The sequence below is a fragment of the Ananas comosus genome, linkage group 10, assembly GCF_001540865.1.
Source record: "Ananas comosus cultivar F153 linkage group 10, ASM154086v1, whole genome shotgun sequence".
In the NCBI taxonomy this organism is placed as follows: Eukaryota; Viridiplantae; Streptophyta; class Magnoliopsida; order Poales; family Bromeliaceae; genus Ananas; species Ananas comosus.
Window position 1 is genome coordinate 9,605,016 of NC_033630.1, and position 13,260 is coordinate 9,618,275.

Consider the following 13,260-nt stretch of genomic DNA (forward strand, 5'->3'; position numbering starts at 1 on the left):
GAGAGTAGAGTTCCCGGCCTGGTTACCATCGATTCTAGACTCATACCCCTTTTGATTTGAATAATAAATTAGATAATCATGGTTCAATTTATCCTTGTTTAATTTGATTTGGTTTTTATTCCATTCACGGTATGGTTTTGAAAATTGAATAAAGATATTGGTGGTTTTCATGTGGACTTATGAAAATGGTTTTCTACCCCTCGTGGTAGCTCACTTTTAAAACATAAAGTTCCCGTGAGGAAAACAATTTTCAAACGATTTCTACAATTTTCACTACTTTAGTATTTCAAATGAGTTTCCGGATAGGAAACATTTTCAAATGATAGAAATGAATGTATGAATAAAAATTGTAACCTTGTGATGTGGTGAATGTATACATGGTTTGTGTATAATTGTGGTTGTAACTTGTACTTATGCAACGCCGTGCAATTACAGAGAAGACTCTATCCGCGTAAATAGTGGATCCCCTGTACTTATGGCGAGTCCGTCATCCCCTGGGGTCAAGGCTTTCAAAAAAAATATTTGCGCACCTCCGCTATTCTTTTACTTAAAAAGGGACCCCAGGGCGTGACAGCTTCATTACATCAAACCCCCTGCTTCAGTTGGTTTATAGGACTCTGGTTTGCAATTAATTGTGAACCATGTATTTAAATTTAGCTAATGCTGCATATTTTCTAGAGTTCATTATGGTCCAGTAGTTAAGAAACTTTGCACCAACCAGTTAGCTCTCTTTCTAGACCTAACTTGTCCTTATGCTTTCCAACCACTAGACAAAGGCTACTAAACAGTTTCAATTAACATTAGAATACAAAGAAAGCTTCTTCGGCCTGTTATAATTTATCATGTCCTTGTGAACTTAAGAAAAATCAATTATTGACAACTAAAATATAACTTTATCCTTTTAAAATTAATGAACCATGACAGTAGGGAGCTAATTTCCTTTTGATTTTCAAAGTAAACTAGGAAAGGTCACATTAAACTAAGTAAATGGAAGATTCTCCTTCAAGCTTATGCATCTCCTCACATAGTCTGAGAAAATCCTAGTAAACCCATGTTAAAACAATTGTTTCACACTGAACTACCTGTCCTTTGCCGCTGAAACTTTACACTTAAAATCATACTCCTTTTCATGTTGACCCCTATATGGCAAATATCTCCATACAAACTAGCTCATAAATCTTTATTGTACAAAGTACAAACAGATCCCAATGACTGAACTATTCCATAGGGAGGTGAAAATTTGCACTGCTGAAAGGTGCCCTAATGGTTTAACTTGAACTTAAGAATCTACAATAGACAGTGAAATAGACATTTCATGAACAAAAAACAGATATGAAATTATGCCATGACCAAGCAGGGGATGCACCCACTGGTCTGCTGGATTGGGGATATAAAGATGTCGAAGCATGTTTATATCAACCACACTACTAGAGAAGCTGAAAACTTAGCTAATATTATATAGAACATGGGAGGAAACCTGAATGCATTACGGCGAATTAAGATTTTGAATCATTCTACGACCATTGGCAAGATGTCCTAATACAGAATCATTCAGCCGATTCAAGTTTGGAAGGTCAATAGCAGAATATCCAGGGCAGTTTTCCCCAATTGTTTTAATTGATGAGGCAGTCAATTTCCTGCATTAATTCAAAAAGTAACAAAAATCAGACTCAGCTCACAGATTAAAACTTTACTTAAAAGTAAATAGGAATCCCAAAAGGACCAAAAATCCCTTCACATGAAATGACCAATGGGCAAGGTCTAAATTACAAGTAAAAGAAAGGTAACAAAAAGAATGGTTAAACAGCACAAAAGATGCTCTATTTTGGTGGAGTTAAAATCTAGTATCAGATCTACAAATAGGATAACAAACTTACAGGCAACTGGCAAAGCAAAGCTCCCTCATGTTCGAACCACATTCAGGAATCAGCTCCCGAATGAACTTGTCACAGACCGATGGAATGCCAGCCATTGACAAAGTCTCCAGATGCTTAAGCTTCTTCAGTGATGGAAGAATCAGCATAGCATTGATATTTTGGCAGTCATCAATTTTAAGTACTCTCAGTACTGAATGCAACTTCTCGGCCAGATTAATGATTCCAGTAGACGTGAGCGGAGAGCATTGGGACAAATTTAGCGAACTATTGCATCTAGCCCATCATCAGATAGACGATATGCACCCTTCAAAGACATCATGGTTAACAATGGCAAACTGCAAGGAGACCGGGACAAGGTAGCACGCAATATGTAATCTGGCAAACATCGTCCACACAGATCAAGCTGTACCGCCTATTTCATTAACAAAATGGTAACCAAACAAAATGAAAATAAAAACTAGTACATCAAAAAGTTAAAAACAAAATGTTGTCGATCAAAAAGTTAAATATGAATTTGCACGTTCTTCATGAAACAGGAAATTCTAATTATAAAGGTACACTGATATCACAAGCATTACGAATGGAAAATTTATTTATACATAACAAACTGGTTAGCATGATCTTTGGTAAGGCTAAAGATATTCGTAATAAGCAAACGGTTCAAGTTGTTTTTGGGGACCTGAATGCCTACTATACTTCTATCCACAACAATTTAATGGGAGGAAACTTGGAAAAATTGACCAAACAAATTTCTTCTCTGTTTCAATCTGAAATAAAATATCTATATGGACCATCATGCTGACGGAATATCTGAATTGGACTATCATGCTAACAAAATATATAAATGGCCATCATGCTAATCATTTTAGAGAAGAGTATTTTGTATACGTATGTTCAATGAAATTCATAAAGTAGTACCTTCAAGTTTGTAGTATCACATTTGCCAAAAATCCCCTCAAACTCGTCCTCTGCTATCCACGAACAATTGCTTACAAATATTTCTGTCGTGCTCCCACTAAGGATGCGAGCAAGAAGATGAGAATTCATCTTCCTTGACCTGCAAAGCATCAACATGAGCCTATCCTTGAGCATGTCGAACACCTTCCAGTGATTTGATTTCTTTAGCATTATCCAACAGTACTTTCAACGATAAGTCCTTAAGTGATGGAGCGGGCCGAACAAAATGGTCAGATATCGTCTTTGATGAAGAATTTGATTCACAAGCTCTTAGCCTAGCTTCTCGCTCCTCAATTATCTTAACAGCAGTTGAAAAAGGGCCTGGCCAATCCTGAGGGCCTGCTTCTGGTTCTAACTCATCCGAATCCTCATCATCATTCTGGTTATCTTCTTCAAATCTAAAGAAGGCAAACTTGGGAGCCAACTCAATCGCTTTGCTCCTTTCTGCTTCTCTCCGAGACTCAATTAGTCCTTTCACCATCTCAGGCTCTCTAAGCCGAACTGATCCAGCCCTATTATGTGAATTTCCCATAATCCTGTCATTTGAAGCCCAATCCTCCTCTATAACCATTTTCTCCTTGCCTTTCTCTTCAGCACCGATCTTTCCCTTCCCAAGAACACCTGCTCCACCACTATTAAGGTCTGCTATTAACAACGCCTCCATTAAATTGTTGAACAACTGTCTCTTTACCAGAATATATTTCTAAATGCTCGTCATGCAATATCAGCCTACCTTTCCCCTTCTCTTCACAGCTATATCTCCTCTTTGCATGTACTTGCATGCCATCCTTGTGAACCTCATCCAAATTAACATGATCCACTTTGATACTATCGGCAATACTGGAACCTGACCTTAGAGTCATGTATCTCACCACTGATTCCTTGTTAGTATCTTCCATAGAATTAGAAGACCCAACTAGCAAGTCCTCTATATTGTGTTTAGAATTCGGGACTAATAATTTTTTTGAATGTTTCTCCTCATTACCACCTTTTTCTAGCTCTGCGATAGCAACATTTGAATCCATTTTGGTGACTTTAGTCTTATCTGCTTCTCCTCCTAGCACTTCTACTGCTTTCGATCTTCCGAGCTTTTTTTCGCTTCACCGATCTGTCTCCATTCTGCAAATCTTCCTCATCTTCTTCGACGAATTCAACCGATTTCTCTTCGATACTAGACCCTTTTCCCTCTTCCACCTTTTTATCCTGCTCACTTCCTCTGCCTACTTCAACCGCCAACTCGCTGTTCCTGGTAGCTTCGAGAACCATCCGATCCTCCTTTTCCGCACCGTGACCAACCTCGGCGCCATTTATTTCCATCCTTCTCCGCACAATCCGAGAACCAGACCGAAGGTTCATGACCCTCCCCTACATCGCACCTCCCTCCAAAACCCTAGGTTTTGCCCCCACCCCGTTCTCCCCCATCTCACCACTCTTCTCCTCCGCAGGAAAGCTAGAAAGCCTAGATCGTACCTTCCTCTTTCCCCTGGCGGAATCCATGGCAGGCGGTCGAGCCGGAGTGGAGTTCGGCGCCGAGGCGAGGCGGAGGCGACGCCTCAGTGGAGGAGCGACACGGCTCCTCCGGAGGAGTCGAACCCTAACCCTAGCGCGACGGACGAAGCCGGGGAGAGAAACGGAGAGATCGTAGACGCATCGGATCTCGCCGGGGTGGAGGCATCGATCGGTGGGGCCGAGGGCGGCGGCGGAGGGTCCAATGGTTTGGGGGCGAGCTTTTGCGACCTCAGCAATGGCATTGGAAGGGGTTTAGGGTTTTGCGAAGGGGGTAGAGGGAGTGATCAGAAGAGAGGAAGAGGGGGCGAGGGTTCGGAAGGAAGCGTGCGGGGGAAGGACCCGTTTCCCGCACAAATGGAGAATGGGGGTGGCGGCGTGTTCCGGTGTGTCGCGGAGGTGTTTCCAAAGGCGAGGCGCGGTCGTTGATTCGATCAGAGGACGACACGCGAACGGCGGGGTAGCGGTGCGTGTGTCGGGCGGAGTGGTGATGCCTCGATGACGCCTTAAAAGAAAAATACAATAAAAATATTTTTTTATTAATTATAACAGATACCGTTTCATTAGTTAGATATACTATGTACGTTCTTTCTTTTTCCGTAGGATGAATCTATCGACTCTATCACTGTCATGCATCAGCGGCGATAATTCGCATGAAGCTTGAAATCTTTTCAAAAAAAATTTTCTAATACCAATTTGCAAAAAAAATTTATTAATTTTATATTTTTATTATGTTATATATAAAAATATATATATTTTAAGTGCAATATTGTACATTATTTTTAAAAAATATTGTATTACATATAATTAAAAATATATTCAAAGTCTAGATTGTTAAAAAAAATTAATATATAGTGTAATTAATTTTTAATTATATTATAAAGAGAATTCTGGTCAATTCTTATAAAAAAAATTGGTTCATTGAATTGCTAGTTGAACCACCGTCAGAACGAGTTATAGCAGATTAAGCTAATTTCTACCTATGAGAGCCGAGATTTTTTTCTATATAAATTTAACATCTTTTTAAGTGATTGTGTGTATTTTAATTTTAAACTTGCCTGTCAAATTTTAACAAAAAAAACTTTAAAATAAATATTTTACGCGATTATTACTTTTCACTTAAACTGAACAGCAACCTATATTTTCTTTTGAGGCATCACGTCGAGAATGGCTTCGGACATGAATTGGACTCCGTACCAAACGATCCAATAGGTCGTTTTCGACGGCCCCGCTAATCTGGAGGTGATGGCACTATCCGATTTTATGTTTGATGCACAATTTTAGAGAAAATTAGATTTTCATCGTAAATTGATCATTTTTTACTAGAGCAATTGCCTATATACCCCTGAAAAATTCCCGGTTTTTTTATTTATCCCTCTTAGAAGGCTAATATTGAAAATACCCTTCTTATGTTCCAAGTTCTTTCTAATATACCCCTGAAATTAAATTCTGTTAGTGAGGTGTTAACAGTTACCGTTAACTCTGAAAAATTATCATTTTGCCCATTCCAATTTACCCTTGTACCCTAACTAACTTTTCTTATATACCCTTCATATAGCAAATACTTTTCTTATTTGCCCTTCAAATATCAATTAATCAATTAAGCACGTCGGGAGCGAGCAGATAAAAAGATGAGATCGGTCGCAGCTAAACCAACCTTGGTGGCTAGAGGTATAGTTAGTTAATTCGGATTCGGCAAAAATTTGGTACGGATATAATTCGGATAAAATTCGTCTTTTAATTTTTAAATTCATTGAAAAATACGGCTAAAAAACGGATTCGGCAATTATTCGGATACGTGATATATACGGGTATTATACGTTCACCAATTAAAAATTCGGGATCAAAAATTCGACTATATAATAAATATATAATAATTAATATACTATATATATTATTATTATAATTTTAATATATAGATTAAATACATTTAAAATTATAATAAATATATATTAATAATATATAAGAGTTATATATTTAAAAATATTAATAAATAATTACAAATTTATAAATAAAATATTATATAATAATATTTCTATATAAAAATAAAATACTATATGAATAAATCTATTAGTTATTATTATATAGAGTTGAGGCTACTACTATGCTATCGGAAAGCAGGAGCCTTTCCGTGCTTCCAGCTCGTTTTCGATGTTGCGAGTTTCGAATCATCGATCGCGCTCCGTTAAACTTGATCTAGAGTATTTGAAGTACCTAGAAAATAAATTTTATTATTTTTCGATATCATTTGCCTAGTGATCGAATGGGCTCAAAATCAACAAATTTCAATGGTCGTAGTGAGCAGTTTGCAAGTTTAACGGGTGTAGAAATATCCAAATCACGTGAAATTTTGATAGAAATTCTTTATACTATATAAAACAAGATCAATATCTTTGATTTAAAATTTTAATGTCATATTATCACAATTTGTAAGATTTTTATTTTCAGCCGTTGATTTTAAGCCCCTTCGTTCACTAGGCAAATGATATCGTAAAATCATAAAATTTATTTTCTAGATACTTCAAATACTCTAGATCAAGGTTTAACGGAGCCGATCGACGATTCGAAAGTCGCCAACATCGAAAATGAGCTGGAAGCACGGAAGGCTCCGTGCTTCCGATAGTATAGTAGCCTCACTCTATATAATATATTATATATATATATATAATGAGAGGGAGGTCCACGGTGGACCTCTCTCTCATCCGGTCCACGAGGCCAAACTGGCCTCATGGACCACGCACAGCCGGTGCTCCCCTCCGCGCGTAACACCGCGCCTCTTGCTCCCTGCACACGGACCTCCCCGACCTCAAACCCTCCCTCCTCCGCCTCTTCCTCTACCACCACCCCCTCGCCTCAGAAAACCGAGCACCAACACCACCACCACCACCATCAATCCCACCCCAACTACCGAGAAAGAAAAAGGAGAGGGAGAGGGAGTTTGCTGTCGTCGTCGGAGATCCGTCATCGCTGCCGGACATAAAGAACAGCGTCTACGCGACGGACGAGTTCCGGATGTACTCGTTCAAGGTGCGGCCGTGCTCGCGCGTGTACTCGTACGACTGGACGGAGTGCCCGTTCGTGCACCCGGGGGAGAACGCGCGGCGGCGGGACCCACGCAAGTACCACTACAGCTGCATGCCATGCTTGGACTTCCACAGGGGCACCTGCCGACGCAGCGACATGTGCGAGTACGCGCACAGTGTCTTCGAGTGCTTGCTCCATCCTGCCCAGTACCGCACCCGCATCTGCAAGGACGGCCTCGCCTGCGCCTGCCGCATCTGCTTCTTCGCCCACGCCCTCGACGAGCTCCGCTCCCTCTTCGTCTCCACCGGCTCCGCCGTTCCCTCCCCCCGCTCCTCCGACATGCCCCCGCCCAACTTCATGCCCTCCGCCTCCCCTTCCTCCTCTTCCTCGGTCCCGTCTGTCGGCATGCCGCCCCTCTTGCTCCCGGCGCCGGCCAAGGCGGCGGAGGAAGAGGACAACGACGACGAGAGCGGCGACTCGCGGGCTATTTTTTTTGTGCGAATGAGGCGAGGCTTCTTGGGGGCGGAGGCGGAGAAGCCGGCGCCGAAGTTGGCGGTGGTGGTAATTTGAGGAAATAATTTAATAAGATAGGGGCAAAATAGGTATTTTAATTAGGTTTTAACTTTGGTATACATTTAACCCATGTTTAACCCGAGTTAGTTTAACAGGGGATAACTGCGGGGGTATTTTGGAATAACGGTGGAACATATGAGGGGTATTTTAGAAAGAAAAAGAAAAGTAGGGGTAAATTGGATATATTCAAACGCATGAAGGGTATGTAGGCAATTATCCCTTTTTTACTTGATGTTTTTGCTTCTTAGAATCCTTCAAAGTTTCGTTTTGCGTGAAAATCAATGGGTCGGTGCCACTGGGCATATCACATGTACTGGTGAAGGTTTAGAGGAGACTTTTGTGTAAAAGTTATCATATATCTGAACTTATTGATTGTCACGCCTCGTGGCCTAAAATTGTACCTTTTTACAAATCAGAGTTGTGAAATTTTTTTTTTTTTTTGAAATAGCCTAGCCCCGCCACAAATGCAAAGTTTTTCTGCTCACACAGACAGAGTCCCCTTTGTATTTGTACGACGTATCCAACGATAACAACAACATAATCACAACAACAACCTACATTCACAATCCACAAGCAATAGATGCAATGCAATTCCATACAGCTAGCCATCCTAAAAGATGATGTATATCTCTAAATACTCCTTTGAAGCTGGATAATGCGATGCACAATACAACAATCATCCTATTTAAAATTGCTCCTCACTCGGAACCTTTGTTTTTAAACTCTATTTGTACATTCATAAAAATCATTCGAAAACTGTTTAAAATTGTTTTCCACACGAAAATTCAATCTTTGAAAACCAATTACCTCGTGGGGTAGAAAACCACAAGACTGAATCCATAAATCCAAGTGCTAAAGATTCATAAAACTCCGATTGCATGCATAATAGAAAACACCAACTCATACAAATTCACGATTATTCAAGCAATAACAATGATCATCTATCTAAACCATTTAATTATTTAAACTACTAAATGCGGAAAGGAAAATAACCAGAGTGACGACCGCTACTGCTGGCTAGCTAGAACGTCCTTTTGTCGTGCCCAAAAGCCAACTCTTTGCCGAACCACCTGGGGAAATTGGGGGGGGGGGTGAGAAACCACAACAAAGTTTTTCAATTGGTACAACAGAGCCACAAAGACACATCGTATTCACTGAAAAATAAAGAAGATAGAACAACAAATAATTATATGTCGTAATATAAAAGTAAAATAGTAGTAATAGAAACAAGATAGTAAATGAGTAAGAACCAAACTACTACTATAACAGAAGCTCAACTGAACATATGCCTCAAGGATAAATAATCCAAATCAAACCCAATTTGGTGCCTGCCATATTGGCCCGCAGACCTCAAGCGTTATCTATCACAGTGTATACACTGACCTAATTCACGCGTCCATCGACGACCCATCCAGATAAGAACACCCCTGGTCGATGGTGCCAAAGCGACCTAGTGTCTAGGAATACACACAGTGTTGCGATTAAATCATGCTTATATGCTCAATGTGAAAACTGGCAAGAAACTAGTGCCTTGGCCGAAGTCAGATACGAAGGCATACAACGTCGAATCATGATCAACCAAAATCAAAACACACGACAAATGAGTCAATATGTTTTCAAGACCCGAGGTCCACATATATACAATATATATAAGCCTACTCTACGTGTCTAATAACAACTATCACCATGCAACTATGAAGATATAGAAAAACGAACAATAGACAAAGACAACCGACATGTAGAGATCAAAAAACTAATATGCAAGTCCAATAGCAAGAAAGAGGAAAGTGAAACGATCTCACCGACTACCAGCTCGAAGCACCCATCTGTTACAGTCGCGTCCGAATCCTAAACGCACAAGAAGGCAACTAATATGCAAGTCCAATAGCTAGAAAGAGGAAAGAAAAACGATCTCACCGACTACCAGCTCGAAGCACCGATCTATCACAGTCGCGTCCGAATCCTAAACGCACAAGAAGGCAACCGGACCTACGATAGGTCCACCGAGTCAGAGACAAACCCTTACTGACCCAACAAAAGAACTTACACAAAACCCACATCCTGAGATTCAGTTTTCCAACAACTGATCTCTGCAAACCGCCGAGAACGTCCCAAAATCGCACCGGGACGTCCCTGAGACCCACAAAAAGTCCCAGAAGGCACCGACTCACACTTTGAGTTGACCATTGTCCCGGTAAATGTAGCCCTCAGGAGACTATATAACTATTTCGGCTCCTGCTGATTTGGTTATGTTTTATTCGTCGAAATAAAGTACCGAAGGTTGACAATCGACCAAGCTCTGCATTGGCTCCTCACTCTCGACACATTAATGATCAGCCAAGAAATCAGCTATTGTTTGCCCTTTGACTACTTTTGCCGGAACATAAATAAGAAAAAATTCGGACAATGCTAACATGTATCGTCCGATCCGTCTTCTTAATACAGGTTTGGATAACATGTATTTCACCAAGTCAGTCTTGTAAACAACTGACACTTCTACTGGTAAAATATAGTATCTCAGTTTAGTATATGCATAATATAATGCTAGGCACAGCTTTTTTGCTACCGAATAAGGTTTTTCGGCATCAAGTAAGCGTCAGCTAAGATAATAAACAGCATGTTCTTCTTTTTCACTATTTTTCTGAGCTAATAAACATCCTAGAATTTCTTCTGCAGCTGATATGTATAACTTCATTGGCTGACCTTGCCAAGGAGGAATAAGAACTGAAAGATTTGCTAAATATCTTTCTACATTTTCGAATGCTACTTGTTGTTCCTCTGTCCAAACGAACGTCTCTTAATTCTTCAGCCGATGTAGTGGGGTGTATACTTCTATTCTATCGGCTAAGTTTGATATGAAATGTTGCAGATAATTAATTTTTTCGAGTAAACTTTGATAGTTCTTTTTCATTCCTTGGTGGCGGTAATTCCATAATAGCTTTCGCCTTATTTTTATCTGTCTTGATTCCTTTTTTGTGTACTAAAAATTCGAGAAAATTTCTTGCTGATACTCTGAAAACACACTTCAAGGAATTCATTTTTAAATTATAGTTTCTTATTTGTTCAAAAGCAAGTTCTAAATCTGCCTAATGATCGGTTTGCGATTTGAATTTTACATCAATATCATCGATGTAAACTTTCAATATTTTGCTGATTAAATCATGAAAAATAAAATTTATCATCGTTTGATAAGTAGCTCCGGCATTCTTTAAGCCGAACGGCATTACTACCCATTCAAAGGTTCCAATGGAAACTAGGCATCTGAAAGTCATTTTAGCTATGTCTTCCTCGACAATGAAAATTTGATTATAATCTGCATGACCATCCATAAAGGACGGAACTTTGTGCCCGACTGCCGAGTCTACTAGCATGTCAGCTATGGGCATCGGGTATTCATCTTTAGGCGTAGCTAAATTTAAATTTCTAAAATCAATGCAAACTCTAAGTTTGCCTTTTTTTTGCACTAAAACTCTGTTAGAGACCCAATCAATATAACGGGCCGTTCTTACAAAACCGGCCTTCAGAAAATTTTCTATTTTATTTTTAATTTGAAGTACAATATTCGGTTCAAACTTACGAGCCTACTGTTTATAAGGCTTATACCCTTTTTTAATAGGGAGCCTATGTTCTATAATTTCTCGGCTCAATTCTGACATTTTTTCATAATTCCAAGCGAAGCAACCTTATATTTCATCAACAAATTTGTTAGTTCTTCCTATTGTTGAGCCGAAAGCCTTGCACTAATATACGTCGGTCGTTTGTTCTCGTCTGACCCTAAATTCTCTTCTGTTAAGGGGTCTCGAGTCTCCAACTTTTTCTCCCAGACTTTGATCAGTGATTCTTCCATGGATTCCCTCCTGATTTTATGAATTTTAGCGCCATTTTTATCGCGGGCTCGGTTGTAATCTGTGTTTTCCGAGCCGTACTATTTTTATTTGAGTCGGCTGTGCTACTTGAGATTTCCTTAAGTGTCTTTTCATCGGCTGACATGGCCGATTTATTGGGTGATCTTTCTTCGACCAACTTGGCCGATTTAAGGCATGATATTTCATCGGCCAAATTGGCCAATTTGATGAAATAACCGACCCCCTTGGTCGACTTATCTTTCTGAAACTCACCTAAAGCTTCGGTTTCTAACTTCTGATATTCCATTTCAACCAATTCAGTGATCTTTTGCCACCACCAATGCTTCTTCGTCTTTCATGAGCACTACTTGGACTCCCTCTTCGGTAACCCGTACAAACGAAATTTGATCTGGGTAAATGTCGGCCTAGTTGATATGGCCAATTTCTTCCACATTAACGTCCACCATTTGAGGCTGTCCCTCGGCCCTAATTTCCTCCACGCGGTCTCCAATCCATTGGAAAAGCTTCCCATGTAGAATGGATGACACGCACTCGAAAGAGAATCCAATCACACCCAAGCAGCAAGTTGTAGTGACTATCTGCATCCACCATGAAGAAAGTCGTTCGTAGAGTTTTATATCTGACCGTAAGTTCGGTCGTCAGTACGCCCCTCGCCTGTTGACTGTTTCCGGTAAAATCGGTCATGATTGTGTCTGTAGGTTTGAGCTTATCCTCACTTCTACCCAATTTCTTGAAGAATGACATAGGCATGACATTAACCATTGCCCCACCATCCACCATCACTCGGCCTACAGGTCGTCCTTCTATCAAGGCCCTGACTAACAAGGGCCTGACAAACTTCATCTGCATAGCCAATGGTTTTTCGAAAACTACTGTATCGGCCGCCTTTGCATCTTCCAGCTGGAGTTGAGCCACCGTAAGCTCCTCACCATAGTAGATCGGCTCCTCTAACTCTATTGACTCTGCCTTAAAAGAATATGGCGGAGCATATACCATGCTTAGGGGCTGTTTGGTTTGACGTAAAACTGCGAAAAAAAAATTTCGGTGAAAAAAAATTTTGGTGGAAAATTTTTTTTCCGCAGTTTAGTGTTTGGTTTGTAGGAAAAGAAAAATAACTTTCCATGATAGTTGTTTGGTTGAAAGAAAATGAAAAATAGATAAAAACGAAGCATATACCATACTTAGGGGCTGTTTGGTTTGACGTAAAACTGCGAAAAAAAATTTCGGTGGAAAAATTTTTTTACGTAATTTAGTGTTTGGTTTGTAGGAAAAGAAAAATAGTTTTCCATGATGGTTGTTTGATTGAAAGAAAAAAATAGATAAAAACCTATTTAATATATTTTTTATTATATATTATTATTATATAATAATTAATATACTATATATATTATTATTATAATTTTTATATATAGATTAAATATATTTAAAATTATAATAAATATATTACATAATATATA

The 13,260-nt window shown here is 39.5% G+C and overlaps 1 pseudogene; it reads right to left on the minus strand.

Moving 5' to 3' along the window:
• Positions 1,137-3,524, minus strand: LOC109716021 (annotated as a pseudogene).